Source organism: Corvus kubaryi, unplaced genomic scaffold, assembly GCF_017639235.1.
Source record: "Corvus kubaryi isolate FWS band 111438036 unplaced genomic scaffold, C.kubaryi_AGA036_p1.0 135, whole genome shotgun sequence".
Lineage (NCBI taxonomy): Eukaryota > Metazoa > Chordata > Aves > Passeriformes > Corvidae > Corvus > Corvus kubaryi.
The window spans coordinates 3,381,615-3,401,737 of NW_024580669.1; the positions used below are offsets into that span (position 1 = coordinate 3,381,615).

The window sequence follows — 20,123 nt, forward strand, 5'->3', positions numbered from 1 at the left end:
AATAGATTTTAAACCAGGCAGAATTTCAAAACAGAGCAGAAATAGATGATTACAAACAGTCTTGGACTCCTTCCTTCACAATGCTTAAATTTGTCTTCAAGGTTCCCCCAATGAACAAGAAAAGCAGGGCACCTCTCAGATCCATACAGACTTGTTCCAGAGCTTATTGGAGACCTTTTCCTTTCTTTTGCTCCAGAGCATGACACTCCATGTTTTAGCTGGAGTTGTAGGGTCACTCAGTTTATCAGGTCACATAACACATGGCAGGTCATGACATGTCCCAGCTGGTCTAGTTTTCATTGGATTACTCACCCTCATCTCCAACACAGCAGCATAGGTTCCCACAGGTCTTCAGACCCAGGTGCTGCATGATGGATCCAGTCAATCAACTCCTTTCTTCATCCCTAAGCACAACCTGGAGGTGCTGAGAAGGGTGAAGTGGGCAGCGAGAGACTACTGTGAGTCTAAGATTTAATATATATTTAATATTTAATATGTGATCCTTCCATTTCCATGGGCTTCAGACTAGGCATGGTATTGAGTGCTTTCCTAGAGAGCACAGGAAATCAATCAAATAAAGTGCAGATAGTTCTTATTTAAAAGAAAAAGGAGAGCCATATCAAAACTTGATCATATGCCTGTCTAAAAGTGGAGACACTTTTCTCTCTTTTAGGGAACCACGGTTTGGATCTCGATTTTGCCAAAATTTTCTCACTTTATCTCAAGCACTTGTCACTTTTATAGCTTCTGCTGTCTCTGAAGGTACCAAACAGCAGTGATTTTTCTGTACTGTATCTCCATCACAAACCTCATCTGAGTCAGCCTGTGAGTGTTTTCCCCAAACAGACATAGTCACAGATCTCTGTGGGTATACCCTCATTATCCAGAATGTTTGGGAATCGGGTAAAAACACCTTTCATCCTGTTCCCAGCTGACCTTTTTCTTTTTTTTTTTTTTTCAATTGCAATTGCATGCAAAAAAGATTTAGATACAGAAGGCTTCTATTATTGTTTTGGAGTTGCAGCCATAGAAGCACAGAATCACAGAATGGACTTTAAAGATCATCTAGTTCCAACTCTCTTGCCATGGGTAGGGACACTTTCCACTAGAGCCACCCTTGTCTGCACTCAGAGATGTAATTCAGGTGTCTGCTATGTCAGCTGAGCAGATGTGCCATGAGTTTCCCCTCACACAGTGTGGTTTAGTTCCTGCAGGACATTGTGGGCTGATGTTTCTGTACATTTTAGCTTCCTGCGACCCTTTCTGTGTATACCTATAATTAGAGATCGTGCATGGGGGCTTGCTTCACTCAGGGCTGCAGAGCTCAAATAATGTGCTCTATAAAGTGTATTCATGTGACTTAAGACTTAGTAGCTCCTCTTACATGTTCCATGACCACTTTCTTTAACAATATGTTTTAGTACTTCTATGACTTTTTTTTTTTTGTTATACTTCAAAGGGCTTCTAAGTTACTGTATCCATAATCCTTCCCAGAACCTGACAGGGAAGGTAGCTGTGCACAGTCATCCCTTCTTACAAATCAGCAAGAGGTGCTTATGTGAGTTTCCCACAGCACAGAAGGGGCAGAATCAAATTTAGGATTAAGATTTCAAAACATCTAGGACCTTCCCTTCTTTGTTGTGTAGGTCTATAAACATCCATGAAGGATTTGATGTTCCAGACCAGAGAAGGACCAGCCTGACCATGTAGCTCAGAGCCTGTTGGATGTGAAGAATGTGCTTGTGCCCCTCTGTAGGCAAAGAGGAGTGAAAGGGTTCTTCAGAGCACTATTTAAACGTGCAATAGACCCCTTGTTTGAATCATCCCCTTGTCTTTCTCGTCTGAACAGACAGTTTGCAGTGTTGAGCTTTCTAGTGTAGCTGTGTAAACACAGGTAGTACAAATACCCCTCACTAATGCTGCGTGACTAAATGCAACGATTTGCCTTCACCCGTTGCACAACGCTCACGCTCAGCTGCGTACATAGAATAGGTTTTAATTCCAAATAATTGCTGGGTTTTGGTTTTGACATATTGAGTAGGATTCATTTGCCTAAGAACTGACATTTCAGACATATATATGTGAGGTATTGTACTGTCAACAGCTGCTGCAAATGCAGGGTGGTACAGGTCTACCCCAAATCCTTCTTCATGTCATGGAGCTGTCTGAACTTCCCCAGGGTGATCAAGGAGTCCAGGCACCTGTGTTTAGGCAACCTTGATTTATCTATTTGTAAACAGAGTCTTTGATGTCATCCAAGGGCATCAACTCTTCTTGGAAGATGGACATTTTTATTTCTTCACTTTTCCACGTGCCAGTAACTCAAACAATGAGAATCAGCCTGGTTCTCATTTACCAAATCCTCCAAGCAACTTCATGTAGCTTCACGGTCTGTCAGTAATTACACTGTGAAAATTCACAAAATAATAGAAATTTGTCCCTGCTTTTAAATTCACCATGAATTGAACCCAATTTTCTTTCCATTTAATAATTGGAATAATATTTTTTTCATTGCTTTTTCCTTCTTACAGGCTTTGACCTTTTTGGGGCCTAAAAAATAACTAAATGAGAGCATGGATTGTATTTGCATTATAACTCTATTGAGCAAAGTGTTTTATGACTTGAAGAGCGCAGAAAATTAGCACTCAGTGTGGAAGAAAGTCTTCTACGGGTATCTCAATTTTTCTTTCTGAAAGAAAGCTAAAACAGCCCCAGAACTACCCCATTTTGGATAAATACTCTTCCTATAGCAATTACTGCCCTGTCTAGCTGTAGTCCAGCATTTTTTCAGTTGTTGTCAGCTATGACCTTAGAAACAGGGGAAGATAGGCCAGACTGAACAGAGCATGGCCATGTTGTGGACTGGCTATGATGGGAATGCCCTTCAGCTCTCACTTTGCCTCCTGATATGTCTTTATCTGATGTGTCTTTACTTCCTGATGTATCACGAGACAAGCAAACAAATGAAAGATGAAGAAAGGGGAAAGGGCATATCTTTATTTACTTTAATTGTCTAAGTAGTCATTCAATCTCATCTATGCTAATTCAGGCTTCTTCTAGAGATCCTTGAGATAGAGGCACTTCCAGAGGCTGATTCTGTCCTTTTGCCTCAGGCACTTAGTCAGTGACCTGAATGGCTAACAAGGCCACTTACAGATGCCTATAAAATAAGAAAGATGAATCCTGCCCTTCATGACCTGCCAAGCAGAGACAGCAAGCACTCCTTAACCAGAGCATCACAAAAACTAAATTCCACATCCATTTTATCACCACCATCCACCAGATGATGTCAGAGTTGTTAGAGGTGTAAACTGAGGTGGATGGTGAATCTACCTAATTGTCGGCATGCAAAGAATAAGTGATGAGGTGGTAAGAAATCGAATTTCTCCTTCTTGTTCTCTGCTTCTATGCATTGAAACAACTTGTTTCTCTGGAGCTCAGCTTAGATTTAATTTGGAAACACAACTGGTCGTTTTCCCCCAGTGTGATTGTGGGTATTCAGTTTAGTTGCTGATATGTCATCGGGCCTCTGAGACATCTACACAAGACCTGATACAAAATCCAGGGGACACCCACATTTTTCTTGAGAAGCAATGAAAGACAGTCAGGTCATCCAAAGTAATTTCAGCTGGGCATAGATATTATTAGGCAATGAAAAAGGTGTGCTGCTGCTTACAGTTTGAGACACCTTAATTTAGGTGACTTAGATGATTTAGATGTCCAAGATCTCCTCATAAATAATACAGATCTAGTGCTTAATTGAGATATCTAAGAATAACTGCTATTCTGGCATTAATTCCATGTTATACACCTCAGTTTGGAAAACCTTTACATTATCATGTTGCAAGAGGTTAAAGCCATTTCAATACTGAGATATCTTTTTCTGTTGCCTGATACACCAGAAAAACTGTTTTGATGTTGCTCTCTAGTTAAAGCAGGAATCTGTTCAGGGAAGATCTGTGCCTATGTGATTTGTAAGTGTCTCTTGGAAGTTGATCACAATGACCCTTTCTTGCCCATATAGAGAACCACAGAATCATTTAGGTTGGGAAAGACCTTTAAGGTCATCGATCCCAACTATTATCCCAGCACGGTCAAGTCCACCACTAAACCATGACACTAAGCACCATGTCTACACAAATTTTAAACCCCTCAAGGTCTGGTGAATCAACCACTTCCCTGGGCAGCCTGTTCCAATGCTTGACAACCCTTTCCATGCAGAAATTTTTCCCAATACCCAATCTAAAATCCTCCCCTGCTGCAATAGATAAATGTATGTCTTCCATCACTGGGCTAAAAATTTTACAATGCGGACAGACAGAGAGACAGAGACAGGAAAAAAAAAGAAAAATTTACATCTCAACTGCATTGCATAAGCAGCAATCATTGTAATAGAATTACTGACATTATGGGCTGCTAAAGGAACAGTTAGTAGCTTGTCTCACTTGTCTGTAATTTACTCTGTGTCTATTTAGCCTTGATGTACAACCGAGGTCAATTGCTGTGCCGCTTTCCTATCTCCCTACTTTGGAGTTATAGAGAGAAATGTGTGCCTCATGAATGACTATCTCTCCTGGTCAAGCTTGTCTCTCCCGCCGTTCAGCAGTGCCATGTGTTAATAGATAGTGCTGAACAGTTAATATCACCAGCTAATTGGCAAAGCATGTGTGAAGCAGATGTATTTAAATATAGAACGTGGAGGCTGAAGGAGTAACTGAAATGCATAAGTGATAAGGATTTATTATTAGAGCAGATTAATGAGCCCACCTTTTTCTCCTCCCCCCTTCATCTCTCATCCTCTTCCCTGACCAAGTGTATTTTTAATTCTTCCATTTCAGGAAGGTTTTATTCCACCATAGAGAAAATTCTGATAAAGAATTTTGTGTTGGCTGTATGGCAGCACCTGGAAGGCCAAACCATATTTTCTGAGTATTTGTGAAGACTCAGGTATGTAGTAAAACAGTAACAACTGATTATAAAGCATAGGTGAAGAAGGGATATGTGAAAAAGGGACGGAGAGAGGGAGATGTGTATTTTTCTAATGCAGATCTGTTGTCTCAAAGATCTAAAATATTAAACAGGAATATCCTTTTCCCTTTGGCTGAAGTTTCAGCCCTCTGCCCAGCATTGTCTACTCAAAGGCAGCTTTCTACTGCCCTTTATGGGAAGGGCCTCAGTGCTTCAGGCCACTTTCCTCCTTGAGTCTAACCTGCAAAAGGAATGGAGGTAGTTTTTGACATATCCTCACTCCTACATTTAGCTCCCATGGAAACTTGCATCCTAACTTTAATCTACCCCCAGAATTGAAGACCAGCTTCTGGACTTTTATCAAGATGCACATCCTTCAGTTTGCCCTCAGATGGGGGGGTTTGGAGCTTATCTCTCTACTATGGAGGTTGCTTTTCACTCTGAGACACCCCAATCACTTTGTAAGCATCTCCTGTGCCCCCTGAAGCCATCGTGTGTGTATTTGTGTTCTCTGCTCTGCAGATGGGGAAACTGAGATCCAGAGATGATCCTGATACTCCTGATGACGAAAATCTAAATTAGAAGTCAAATATTGATCATGAATGAAATTGAAATCAAACAGAAAAATCCATAAGGAAAGATACATTTTCATCTATTCTCCCCAGCCCACCATTATCTTCCCCAGTGTTTTAGCAGGTAGCAGTAGGCACAACAAAGCAACCCATCACACAAAATTAGTCATGCACATGAGCATGCTCAAGCTTTTATTTGTTCCTGGCTTAATATTTTCTCTCAAGAAGTTGGGATTGAACAGCGATTGGGTTCACCGGCAAAACAAATCTCCTTAAATTCAGCTTGCAGCCAGGTAAATGCAATTTCCTTGGTCTTGGACTGGACAGTTTAGAGTTAACTCACTTCTCATTATCAGGTTTTCAGTTCCAAACAGATGAAGTTATTATTTAATTTGTTTATTAAACATGTTGATTTTAACCATGTCTTAAGTGGAAATATGGTTCTTTAAGCTTTTTCTAATCTGGTAGGCCTGAGGATGCTTTAACTGTGATGTGATGCTGAAGACATGAGTCCCAAGTAAACACAGAACCCTTCATCCCCAAAATTTCCACGTGAAGGAGGACTGTGTACATGGATTAAATAGGGAGGTGTAACACACTCCTATCTATCTCTGATCAGGACAGGAAGGGACTTGGACACCTTGGTACAACACAGAGGATCTATTTCCATATCTGTATCCACTGCCTGCTCTACACACAGGCTAATGAAATAAAAACCAAATTAATATAAATTTTAAAAAAAATCTGCAAAATTTTCTTCAAAAGAAATAATAAAAAAGCTGGTTATTTTCATCTTTTAGATAAGTGTCTACGTTTGTGTAGAAAACCACATAAGGATCCAAATCATCCTCAGTTTTACCCATGAGACCACATGAAAATGAAATAAGGGCAGGATTTTCCCAGCAAACAGAAGTTTCTTCGGGTTTATCCCACACTTTGCAACTTCCCATGGTTCAGTGACATGATTTGGATTGTTATCCATCACAGGGTTTGCTTAAGTGAGCTTGGGTTTTGGCACACCAAAGCTCCCCTGAGCTGCAGCTTTTGTTTTGATTGTTTGGGTTCTGTTGGGAAGATATTTACAGTTATTCTAACATTACCCTTTGCAAACAGATTACCATTGCAAATTGCACTAGGGGGAAGTGGTGAAAATTTTTGGGCAGGATTAAGGTAATCCTAAAACAAGATAATAAAAAACACATATAAGTGCTCTATTTTTAAAAGGAGACAAGATGAGACACATAATCTCTTTCAATAAGTTTTCTGGAGCAATAAACCTTTAAACCCAATGTACAATGTAGATGTGTGTTTGTGTGTGTGTGCCTGTGTACATGGGTATTTTCTTAAACTTTCCTTTGCCAAGATACAAAGCCCAGCTTGTCAGAGTTACAACATGTTTATAAATCTCCTCTTCAGTGAAATTTGTCTGACATCAACCTTCAGCTCATGCAAGCATAAGTCTTCTTTGGCAGATGAGTGTTTGGGTTTTTATGTTTCCTTTTTTTTTTTTTTCCTCAGAATCTATTTTTTAAATTATTATAATGTTATTGACTTTTTAATAAAGGTAATAAAAGGATTCTCATGCCAGAGAAAAGAATTTAATGTTTATATTAACTTTAAATCTTGCCTTCTTACTGTCTGTAACCACATCATCAGTAAACAAAGGCCAGATTATTTTGTAAAGCAGATGTTATAGTCTTAATATTCTTTTTTTCTTTTGAAACATGTGGTTTCTCCCATTATTTGATTAAGAGCTGAATGTTATCCTTTATATTGTGAGTGGCAAAAGCCCTGCTGGCTCAAATCGAATGGAAAGAAATGTTTGATGCATATGATTGTAAGCATCACCTGTATTTCTAAAACAAGGGGCAGATCTTTTACAGATAAAAAAAATGCCATTGCTATATGGGGCAATTTATCCTGCCCCTAAGGCAGCGTTGTCATAACTCCATGGTGCAAATTGTTGCAGCTTGAAAGTGGAATTGCTACAGCCCTATCTTGTAATGAAGGCAATTTATATTGGCTGGAAACCTACCCCAGTGATTTAGATCCTGATCTTGTTTACAAAAGGGTTGATGGCAAAATTGCTGGTGGATTCAAATGAAAACCGAAGTCAAATGCCACTGAAGCCTCCAGGACTACTACACTTGACTTGAAAGGCAACCAAGAGAATGGGTGCTCTTATGAATTCACTGTCATGGAAATGATTTGTAGGAGGCAATTCTGCCTGGGATACCACCCTATGAGGCATGTGGTCAGGCAATTTTGCCTGTAGGATCCAGCTGGATTTAAGACGAGATCAGATTCTCTGCTCTTTTCACCTCCTTTCTTCTTTCTATCTGGCAGAACAGTAATTTGTGTCATGTATGAGGAGTTTCACCACAAGTACTCTTAAATCTTTTCGTCTTTTTAATTATGGCTTCCTATTTTTAACTGCCACCTCTTTAATCCTGAAAAGATAATACACTGAGCTCAAATCCTGCTTCAGGGTGGCAGCTAATTGCATATTTGGCCAAGTACTGGACTTCCTTTCTTATAATGTTTGTCTCAAGTGCTCAACAAAAGCAATTTGTGGTGCATTTTACTAGCCAAATGTATATAATATTACGTATTATTAGAATGTTATTAAAGCAAAGACTTTTGTTGTTCTCCTGCCAAACACAAAGAACTCTTTTCCCTTATATAAAGAAGTTCCAAAGCTAAAACTTCCTGCCTCTTCAAGCTTCCAGCGGTGTCCTGACCTCAATGTACTGGGAAAGGCTATTTTTCTCATTCCAGGAAGAAGCTGTAGATATTTTCCATTCTTGTGACTTAGGGCAGGACAAGGTGTGACTGCACCACGTGTGGATACCTCTGAGCTAATTCCCACTGACTTGTTTGGGTAGTGCATGCAGCAGAGTGAGAGAAAAGCCCAAATTGCAAAGCCTGACAGAGGAGCAAGGTTGCAACTCTGCTCAACTCCCTGCTGCTAGCAATGCCTGAGGAAGCTACTTTAAAGCTAAACTTATTACAGACACATCTTAACCTTGTCTGAGCTCTTCTTTTACCTTTTCACCTTTGTTCAGCTCACCTTCTAGCTGTAGTCCCTGATTCTTGCTTTTCCTGAAAACCTTGTCTATTCCTGATGTCAATGCTGGAACAGCAGAAGCAGGAACTCATTCAAGACCCAGAATAATTTAGAAAATTACTTTCTTTTCCAGATCAAGAAACTGAACCACACAGACATTCTTACCCAAAAGCTGGTCTCTGGGGTCGGAGAACAGGAGCTGTGTAGAGGGACTGCAGGTTTGTAAATGACATTTCCATGCATGGGGATTTAGGAATGGGACTAAGCTCCGGCAAATGCGCCACTATTTACAACCCAGCCTGCTGTATCCCCTGTATTGGGGTATTCTTTGCTTTTCTGGCCTGGCCTTGTCCTTACACCTGCTGTATCCAGTAGGACCAGGCCTCACTGCCTGACTCTCTACCTCTTCCTATCCCAGTAATTTCCTTCAAATAAGCACTGCAGCAACCTTTTCCTACCATTCCTCTCTTCCAGTGGAGTTACAATGATCCCTCTTGGAAACACGGAAGAAGGAAAGACTGGAAAGTATTCCTGCTTCAAATGAAGTCCATACCCACACCAGAAATCTTGTAGCAGACACTTCACATCCTGCTGAGGAGATACCAATGGCTTCAAGTTTGCATCAGTGAAGAACTCCACTGATGAGAGCTCTTCTATTAACCCTATATTTAGTGTAGAAAAGTGAAATTCCCACAGTTCCCGGTCCCTCATACAAGAAAGACATCAAGGGACTGGAGTGTGTCCAGAGAAGGGCAACAGACCTGGGGAAGGGTCTGGAGCACAGGTGTGATGAGGAGCAGCTGAGGGAGATGGGGACGTTCAGCCTGGAGAAAAGGAGGCTCAGGGTGATGCCATCATTCTCTACAACTCCGTGACAGGACGGTGCAGCCGGGTGGGGGTCAGTCTTCTTCCTCAGGTAACAAGGGACAAGATGAGAACAAATGGCCTCAAGTTGTGCCAGTGGAGGTTTGGATTAGATATTATGAAAAATTTCTTCCTTCTAAATGTGGCCAGGTATTGGAACAGGCTGCCCAGGGCAGAGGTGGAATTACCATCCCTGGAAGCATTCAAAAAACATGTAGACGTGGTGTTTGGGAACATGTTTTAGTGGTGCATGTGGAAGTCCTAGGTTAATGATTGGACTGGATGATCTTAGAGGTCTTTTCAAACCTTAACAATTCTCTGATTCTAAGGTGATGTCAGCAGGCTGGAGACACTGGAACTGTGTTTGAAAGGAGGCATCCAAACCTGGTATGATCTTACCCATGCTGTTTATAGACAGCAGCCCTTGGAGTGAGCTCTCCTGAAGCTTTTCCTGGGGGACCTGTGAGTCTGATGACATAGACACATATTCCTGGTGTCTACATTCTGCCTTTCAACAGCACTAATGGGTCTGTGTCACTTCCAGCCTAGGGCTGGCTGCTCTCCAAGTTGGGAAATGCCTGGACAGCATGAGCCTAGGTTCAGAGAGAAATGCAGTCTCTGTTTGCTCACCTCCCACATCAGGGCTCCCTCACATGCCACAAGATAGGTGTTGCTGAGTCCTGTTTTGTTTTGGATTTTGTTGTAGATAAGTAACATGAGAAAGCCTCACAAACCCATCTTTCTCTTCAGTCTGTACAAGGCTTAAGTGGAAATATGATGTATTTCGCTCATCACTCAGGCTTTTAAACTAGTGTAAAATGACGATTTTGAAACATTAGCTTTTTTTTCCTACCACTTTGCCTTGACCTGAATTTAGGGAACCGACAGATCCTTTCCACCCTTCCTGTTCCCCAGAAGAAAAAATGAAGGTTAGGGTTTCAGCAATTCTGATGTTATTGTACTTAAAAGATCCAGTTGGAAATGCAATGAATAACTTGCTGATGACATTCCAGTGACAACTGAAGTTAATAACAGTCGTAAAAAGTAATTTACTTCAATTGACTTATTGCAAATGCACAAGGGCTGTTAGCTTCATTAATGCAAAAAAGTAGGAAAAAACCCGCTCTGTTTTCTTTCTTCCTTTCTTTTTGAAGTTGCAAATATGTTACAAATAAACTGCTAAATAGATTTAATATTTGACATAAAGAACCTCTGTCCCAGATGTCTGACATAGTTTATAAATTATGACACTTATAAAAAATGTGTTATTGCTATACTTTATTTTGTTTTAATGAGTGGATAATATTCCTTGAGCAACAAGGATGAAAATAAGTCACCAATAACTAGGTAAAGTCCTGTAAAACACAGGTATCAGCATAGATTCTCTTCATATTTGAGCAGTGCAAGGCTTAAAGAGGCTCAGTTATCTAGAGAAAAATTTAGTATGACCATTTTAGGAGTCTGTCTTCAAATATTTTTAAGCCATTCCTTAATTTTGTTAATGTTTCAGATTGTCTTCTGGGGAAGAAGGCAAATCAGAAGTCTCCATGTTACTTCTTCTGTGAAGAGAGCAAACTTTATTGTTGCACTAAGTCACTCACAAGAATGAGAAACGATGTCTTTAATGCCAAAGATTTCATCCATGACAATGAGGATTCTTTTTTCCAGTGACTGCATCTTAACCTTCAAATCCCAAAGGTCATAAAGAGGTAATGTTTTCATTAAAACATACCTGCTAAGGTGACCTAAGCCTTAACATAAACAAAGTCTTTTAAATGCAGACACCTGAAATACCTTGGTTTTCAATCCTGGCTCCAGTGTTTGAATCTCAAAGGTGAAGAAGGCATACCAAATTCCTTTGAAGCCTGGTTTTCTAACCCTAAACTACTTACTAGAGGTAGATTTCCACTTGAAAACAATTAATCATGCATGTGGAAATCACGTTTTTAGCAAATTTTAAATATGTGGTATTGTACACGTATGTGTACCTTTCCAATTTGCAAAGGTAGCTATTTTAAAGTAGAAATATCCCAACTATTTTTTTATTAATATAGCTTATATTTTTATATGAATAGGTAATACAAGTTTTCTATCAATTAAGGTAAAGGAGGGAAATCCCAAGAAGAAACCTTTTAATACAACATATAATCTTTTGCTGGCTACGAACAGATTGTGCAAGAATTTGAAGGGCACAAATCATCATAAAACTATGTGTGCAATTTATATAAATTAAAAATCTTAATCCCAGGTCTCCCTGCTTGCTGTAAGGGTGAAGCAGTAGCTTTTCCAGGACCTCTGCATTTTAATATCATCGAAACCTCTACATTCAGCAAAGGTATCGAGTCTGCTCCTGGCTGACGTGCAGCCTGTACCGTGCTTCCTCCAAACCCCTCTGGGAGACAGGTGCCAGATTTATGTTTCTTCTGTTTGTATAAGGAGGCAGGATAGGCCTAACCTTAAGGATTTTCTGTCCCAACACCCTCACTCACCTCCTCTCCAGCAATTTCTATTTCTCCTTTAATTATTCTGGTCCTGTGCTATAAAATATAAATTCTATGTATGCACGTTCCTGTCCTCTTGTCAGTGCAGGACATTCAAAATCCACGGCTGTTGATAAATGGTGAAAACAGGCAGCAGGAGAGAGTTTTCACAGGGTTTCAAAGTTCTTTTTGAGATTGTCACAGAATATGTTAAAAATGTCTAAAAAAATCATAGTTTACAAGGGAAATATTACAGCTGCAGCAATTTGCTCACACTTTGCTAATAAATAATGTCTCTTAATTTTGTCAAGGCTGACTCCTCCAGAGAAGCAAAACTGCTTAATAGTAATAACTAGAGAATTACACATTAAATATGAAAACTAAAAGTGACCATATCACAGAACTGAAGTGCCATGTAAAATATAGAAGCTAGTAAAATATTTATTATACAGTTAAACAGTGTAATGGTTCAAAGGAACAATAAGGCTAAAAGAAAATATTGAATTGTGGCCCAGTCCTGAAAAATGTTCAGCTCTCCTGACCTGTATGTTTGTTCTGTAGAATAAAAAGGTAGTCCATATATTTAATGTCTGCAAAGTTTCATGTTAGCAAAGCCACGCAAAAGTTGGACCTACTCAAGGGTGGAAAATCAAGCAAAAAATTAATTCCCACGTAAGGAATGCAACAATTCAAGCCTGTGTGTATTAAAGCAGCAACTTAGGAAAAGAGTGAATGAATGCATGTGTGACAAAAATGCCAATAACTGGTCACAGGAGTGGGAAACTGCCTTGGCTCTTGTTTCAAAGTTGGTGGTGACCTGTGGACTCCAGTGGGATTTTGCATCAGGTCCTCAAAGACCCGTCACAGTAATTCCACCCCTCTCTGCCCAAATTAATTGAATGGGCAGCATGGCTGTGGCTGATTTTCCTTTTAACAGATGACCACTGTCTGTGATATCCATGGGGCTGTGTCAATCACACCAGCTGCAGATCCATCTGGGTCCCAAATAGGAATTTCTGATTTATGTTGGATGAGATAGGAAATAATAAGAATCTGTACTGGGATGCTCAGTCCTCATTCTTCATTTCTACTTTCTCAGAGTAGGAGGAGAGAAGGAGAGGGCATTTGATGAGCAATCTTAATCACTCCACATAATCCCCCACTACGTGATGCTTAGATAGGTCAGTGGCACAGAAACATCATTACATCACAGCTGATTTAAATTTTGTGCAGCTCTAGAAGGAGGTGCTGAGCAGGGATTCCCTTGAGAAGAGCTTTGCGAAGTGCTGTGAATGAGCCCAGGTTTGAAAACTGAGGGCCACTTATATTCCACGTAAATTATTGGCTTTAAAGAGGAACTTTGGTTCATAAAATGGTTTCCAATATTTATTTTGATTTGATTTTCTTTTAGCTTTTCATGTTCTGAGAAGGGGGGACGGGACTCTTTGCTGGGGTCTTTTCTTATATATTTTCTACATTTCATGCCTGCAGTCTCAAAAGCTCCGAAAACAGATGCCTGATTTTCAAAGCAATTTTTACTTTCTTTGGCAATGCCAGCTATTTTACAGTAGAAAATATAAAACAAAACCAAAGCCAATGACTTTTGATATCTTCTGTTTCCTTATTACTCTTTGTTATGCTTGTTAACCAGGGTGACTGGGAGTATTTTAAACACTTATAAGGTATACATTTCTTCCCCCGCCCCCAAACATATGTTTATTTTACAACAACATGAACCTTGGGGAAGAAAAAAGTAGCTGCTATTATATGTTTTTTTCAAAGTGAAGAAGTAAACATGCAGCTTTCACATTTGGTACATCAAACGGATGCTATTTATTTAGTTGCTTGAGGCAGGAGGCCTGATCAGAAGAGAATTTCTTCTATGGTCTAAGGTGGTAAACTATTTTTAATAAGAACAATGCTTAAGGAAAAAAATTCCTAAAAACCCTCTTCAATCAGTTGGAGAAGACAGAAGGGAAATCCCCTCTTGTGGAGAGGAAAGGTAAAGAGCTCCGTGACACATCCAGCTTGGGCTGCCTTAACCTTCCTGTGTTGGATGAGGGAGTCATTAGGGATCCTCTCATCTGGAAGTAAATGTGAGAATACATCACAAACATCACACATCACATCAGAAACTTGCCAAAAAGTTCCTGTTTCTCCCTTGTGGACAAGCAGAGGTGAGGACAACCAGGTGAGTGTTCGATGCCTGTTCTGGGGACATCGCTCAGAAGGTGACATCCAACCACTCATCCTTTTCCACCAATTTCTACCTCTTTTGCATAACAGTATATGCCTGAACACCCAGATACTCCAGAGAAAATAAGAAATGCTGAAAATTATAAATGGGGAGTAATTAGCAAGTGAACTTTCCCAAAGTAGACACAGTTGTCTGGGTGAAAATCATCCAGCTCAAGCCTTGAACCCAAGCCTTACTCAGTTTATGAGTATAAACATAACCCAAAATATTCTGATATTAAACTACTTGCCAGCATCTTAGCTAGAAACTGGAATCAGCTAAATGAAAACTGAAGTAAAGAATTGCAAACCCCAAGACTATCGAACCCATTATCAAGAACCATAAGACTTGCAATACAAACAGGACATAAAGGTTTTATTTCTGTATTTTCAAGGTTAAGCCCTGAGACTATGGTACATTTGTCACTTGGTTTCTATCTTCAAAGTGACTAATTAGTTATGAGTGCAAACCCAGGACAGACCTCTTGTACGCAGCCAAACTGAAATTTGTTTCACCATGCAAATAAGAATATGATAGAACAAGAAACCTAAAAATTTATTTTAGACTGTCAATATTATATTTGGATAATAGAAAACATTCTGAAAACCATAAAATGAGTTTTCAAATAATAAAAATGCTTGAGTTTTACTCTTTAGGCCTAAGATTCCAGTGTATTTCAAGTGTTTTTTTAACCACAATGAAAACCTTGTCTTACAACCACATTTATCATAAAGTATTTTGGTTTTCGTCTGCATACAGAACTCTCCAAACAAACGGATACAGTCTGCTCTGCAACACGTCCCTTTGGTGAGAAAATGCACTCTTGTTGCCTTGACTAACAAATAATAACCAACATGTTAATGGGAAAAGATAAAACAAGGCTCTGAAATGCTCATTTGGGTCAAAATGAGTTTATTTCCCAGAGCATAGGGAATCCCAGCTGAATTGGTTGCTGCAGTGATATAAGAAACTTGCAAACTGTACCCTTGATTAGAATCTGGAAGAGAGAGATAAAAGGTTTATCTGTGTGACAAGAGCTGTTTGATGAGCTATTAGATGACACTTTTATATGTTTGCTAAAATCTCACAGCTTTTGTTGCTGCTTTGTCACCAAAATCATCCCCAGCTCCAAACTGACAATCTTACTTTCCAGAGGAAAGTAAGGCTTTCTGGCAAACAAAAGTGATGAGAGCAAATATGTAAATGTCATTAATATTTTGCTTCTAAAATACGTGTGGATGTGTGTGTGTGTAAATGTTTAGGCATCATCATGCACTGTAAGGTGTCCACCTGTCCACGTGGATTTGTTTGTGCATGTTTGTGTTTCACTCACCCTTTAACAGATCGATTTTCAAGTGCTCCTGTGCTTGTGAGTTGGCTAATTTATTTCCTAATTAATATAAACAAACAATATTGTTTATATAATTAAACGATGTTATTACAACATATTATAATACATGTTATCAATACGTAGAGTAGATAATATGTAATATAAATACATTATTATAACACCTATCATTTTAAGATACCAAAATTTGTAATCTCTATATATAATATCATATATGATCATTCTAACCCCCTGCCATGGGCAGGGACTCCTTCCACTAGACCAGGTTGCTCAAAGGCCCATCCAGCCTGGCTTTGAACAGTTCCAGGGACTGGGCATCCACAACTTCCCTGGGAAGAGATATGCAATATATAATAATAGTAATGCATATATTATATATTATACTATACACATTTATATCAGTACATGTATATTATGTGCACATGCAAAAAATAGATTAAAACCTAAGTTTAGGTAGAGTTTGACATATTTTAATTTCCATTTAATTCTTTTTCTTGGAAAAGAGGGCCCAGTGAGACCCTGTGGTTACCTGATGGAATTCATCCATGGTTTTGGTATGAAATAAGGGTGGTTACAGTCACAGTAGCAGACTGAATGAATCAGGTAAATGGTTCTGAGAGACAATAGACAGAGGAGCAGACTTTGAGAAGTGTGATGGGGATAAGGAATGCAGCAGTCCTTGATCAAATTTCCCAGATTACTGTATCATATTTACGGGTTTAGTGCAGCTAAAAGTTGCTGCCTCTTCTCTTGACACCTTTTAATCTACTTCCTACAGCACATGGCTATAACTCACTCCCACCCACTCCACAGTTAGATGTGGAAAGGCCTGCAGGGAAAGTCCTTTTCTTCACAGGGCTTCATAAATTCTGTAAAAATAAAAGAACCCTCCCCAAGACTAATTCATCCTTTGTTTTACGTTAAAAACACAAAAACCAGGGGAGTTTCCCACACAGAGAAATGCTGTCAGAGCTGAAGTTGTGCACGGTCATACGCTGTGTACTGCACCCCTAAGTTCTTATCAAAGCAGAATGAACACTGCCAGCACCTCTGAGGCATGTGCCTTTTGCAAAATATCATAACCAATGTACCTACAGGCTTCTGCCCTCCACCCATTCTTCCCCGAGCTGCAGTTCACATCCTGCTTTTCCAGATCATGTGCGTGACCCAGAGTTGTACTCAGCACTTTTCATTGCTGATTTTCTTGAGCTTTAGTGGTTGCATCACACTGGGCCAAGAACATGACACCTGTTCAGAGAAGTGGTCCAAGATGATTTTCCACCTGTCTGATTCTTCAGCAGGCTGGGAATGATAGTGGCTTCCCAGCGTAGCTTGCGGCAACTCAAAAGCTTCTCTAGATCCCATCAAGTGCAATTTTACTTCCTAAATGGGGTTATGACTCACAGTCTTTTTGGATTTTGATAAGACTGATGACATTGCCTCTGTCATCGCTCTCTCTCCTCTGCCTCACCCGTCTGCCAGATGTTGTCTTTCACAGAGGCAACCAAGCTGCCTGTTTATTCTTCTCTTTAGCCTGAAGTCAGAGGGATTTGAATTCCCAGATAGGGCTACCAGGCACCCAAAGAGCTGATCCTCTCTTGCTCCTGTCTCAGAGAGCTAATCATCAACTGTGGAGCCTGGAGGACAATTAGGCATGGGGTGGCTTCAGCTGTGGTGGCTAAATGGGAAGCAGATGGGATTCTGAGATACGTACTGAGAACATATCTGTGTTCTCCATAGCCATCAGTAACCATAATCTGTGTCTGAGCTACATTTCCTTTGTGACTGGTGGACGAAAAAAGCCACTTTTAAGACAAAGTTCACCTTATAAAATAAACATGTACTAAAGACTGTATAAATCATATCTCTTGACTATCAAGGGATCTTAGGAAGATTAGGTAGGATGCTGACATCTGAAAATAAGGAAAGTGAACTTATTCCCACAATAAGTTGGAATATTGGGGTGGTTTCTTGGTCACAGCAGTAGAGTTGATGACCAGAACATGATCATCAGCTGTGTTAATTTATATCATGTGTTTATTTACAATAATTCAGCTGGGTTAGACTGTAAATTTGTGTTCCAGGTGCTTTGACATTCTCCAAGTAACATTTTGCAGTTGGTTTCCAGGAACATCAGGGAAAAATAGCCATATAATTTGTGTGTATATGTGCATTTTTATATATATGTGTAGGTATGTGCATGTGTATATATGTACATGTGGAAGAGCCAAAAAATGAGCTAAAATGAAAATATACCAGAAACGGACTAATGGAAGTTACTCTACATAGAACAGATCAGTTCTCCAGGTCTACCTTAATCCATACATTTCAATTAAATCCCCTTCTCTGCACTTGAATCCATTCACTAGATTAAAGCCATCCACTAAAAGTACTTATTTCACAGTAATACGGCTATTAACTGGCATTTTTCTCCCCTGTTCCCCCATCCCAGACCTCTTACTGTCTTCCTGGAATGATTTATCATGAATGGTGAGAGTTCTCATGTGACCCTGTAGTGCAGAACAGCTGGAAGTGTGAATGGTGTTTGGAAGGACTCATTGTCTGAATTTTGTTATGCCAAAAATAAGCACTTCTACTCAGGCGCAGCCTAGTTAACAAATTTCATCAGCATGCAAAGCAGTCACTGCTGCCAAATTGTGCAGTAATGCAGACTCAGCAGAGCTAGGTCATCTTCAATCCATAATGTCACTGATTTTATTTTATTTTATTTTATTTTAGTCTTACTCTTGACTTTTATCTCAGGGTAAATGAGGTCATATGACCACCAGAAAGGTTGCTTTGGGTTTGTACTGCTGAGTGAGCATCAAGCTTCCTCTTCCAGGGAAAACCCACCTGAGCTATACTAGATCTTAAAATATACTGGACATTAAAATGACAAACATTGATTTCCTCTTTCCTTCAACTGGAACACAAGCAGATATAAAAGGGGTTTAAAAATATTGATTTTAATGTTAAAAGGTGTTCTCATAGGAAGAAAACAACCACAATGATAAGAAAATGCATTATGGAGTCAACAATTAAAAATCACCTGTGTCTTTACAAAAGTATTTTGTAAGCCACCATATTAAATATTATTACCATTATAATTAAAATATTTACAGTGTCATTGTTAAAAAGTAGAGAGACTACTCACTCACTGGAGATGTTTAGAGCATGTGAATATTGCAGACTGTGGAGTCACATGGCAAAGAAAATTGAAAGAACCTTGGAATAAGGTTGGAAAATTCAGGGATTGCCATGGGAGTGGAATCTGTGTAACAGGATGAGAATGATTCTGTTTTGAATCTCCACATGGTTTCTACAACTTCCACTGCAACTGCACTTGCAGGGGCCTTAAGTGGAAAGCTGTGATTAAAGCTGTCCTGTGCTTGCAGTTTCCACTCTCAGAGGAATTCCAGCATTTGGAAATTAGTCCTTGTTTTGAATCACAACAAAGCAGTTTTTCTCTCAGATTTTTCCAGGAACTGAAATGAAATAATGATAAAATACTTGGGTCAATCAAACAATTGAATTTCAGTTAAATATATGTATATATATTTTTTCCTTGAGAACAATTATTGCGTCAAATTCATTTCAAAGTTATTTTGAAACCAATTGAAAGTATTACAGTACAATACATCTGAATTTTTTTTTTTTTCTGGTGGACATATTTACAACTTCATATAATTGTATTCAAAGTTTCTATTTTGATTACAGCATTTTGTGATGGGGAAGAAGATGGCAGAGTGGAAGATTTTTAAGCTGACTCCAGCTTTGCCTGGGAAAAGCATAGACTTGTGGGTCTCTGCAGGAGAGCAGCTCCTAAGATACATGTTTAATCTGGATTTATTCCCTATGAAACTTCATAAAAAGACCCGATGGCTTTACCTTTTTTTAAATATTCAGAAGAAGTTACTGCTTTTGAGTAGTTGCTTCACTGCTTTTGTCAAGGATGTACTGTTTAACAATATATTTCTCTCTTTATTTTGTGGCACTTTAATGGTTTTATAGCTTTTATTTATTGATTGGGAAAAGCAAGACTTGTTTGTACAGTTTCAGCTGTACAAGCCAAAGGACAGAGCCAATTCCTGCACAGAATTGTGCCACCAGCTCCAAAAAGGTAAATGCAGAGAAACTGTCCTATAAGAGTTGAGTCATACTGGTGTAAAAGGAAAATCAACATCCTCTGAAGGGTAGTATTGCAACACTGGCATGAATCTGCCTGTCCTCATCATGTGGATAAACAGCAAAGCAACACCAAACAACCCAAATACCTCTCAGTAAGACACAAACACTGTTAAATATTAGTTGGATCTCTAGGTTTATTTTGCTTTGAATAAATGAGGCATTTTTGGAAATTGTGTCCAGGATGTAGCTGGAGCAGATTGTTTATTCATCAATTGGGATTTTAAATAATACTTTTTGGGGCTGAATTTCACTGTAGTGAGGTCATAATATGTACTGCTGTTATGGAGGAAAATTCAAAAAAATTCACAGTCAAAAGTTTTCAGGTCTGAGCTGGAAAGAGAAAGCTTTCAGCTTTCAACGGGGCTGATTTTTTGAAAGTCAGATACTCTGAAGGAAATAA

General features: G+C 39.3%; 1 long non-coding RNA gene across 1 annotated transcript; it reads left to right on the forward strand.

The window, feature by feature from the left end:
• The first annotated feature begins 337 nt into the window (after window positions 1-337).
• On the forward strand, window positions 338-14,277 carry LOC121676363. The gene is made up of 4 exons (XR_006020436.1): window positions 338-458; window positions 4,839-4,947; window positions 8,741-8,825; window positions 9,082-14,277. It is a non-coding gene; the product is annotated as an uncharacterized LOC121676363 (long non-coding RNA).
• The last annotated feature ends 5,846 nt before the right edge of the window (window positions 14,278-20,123 follow it).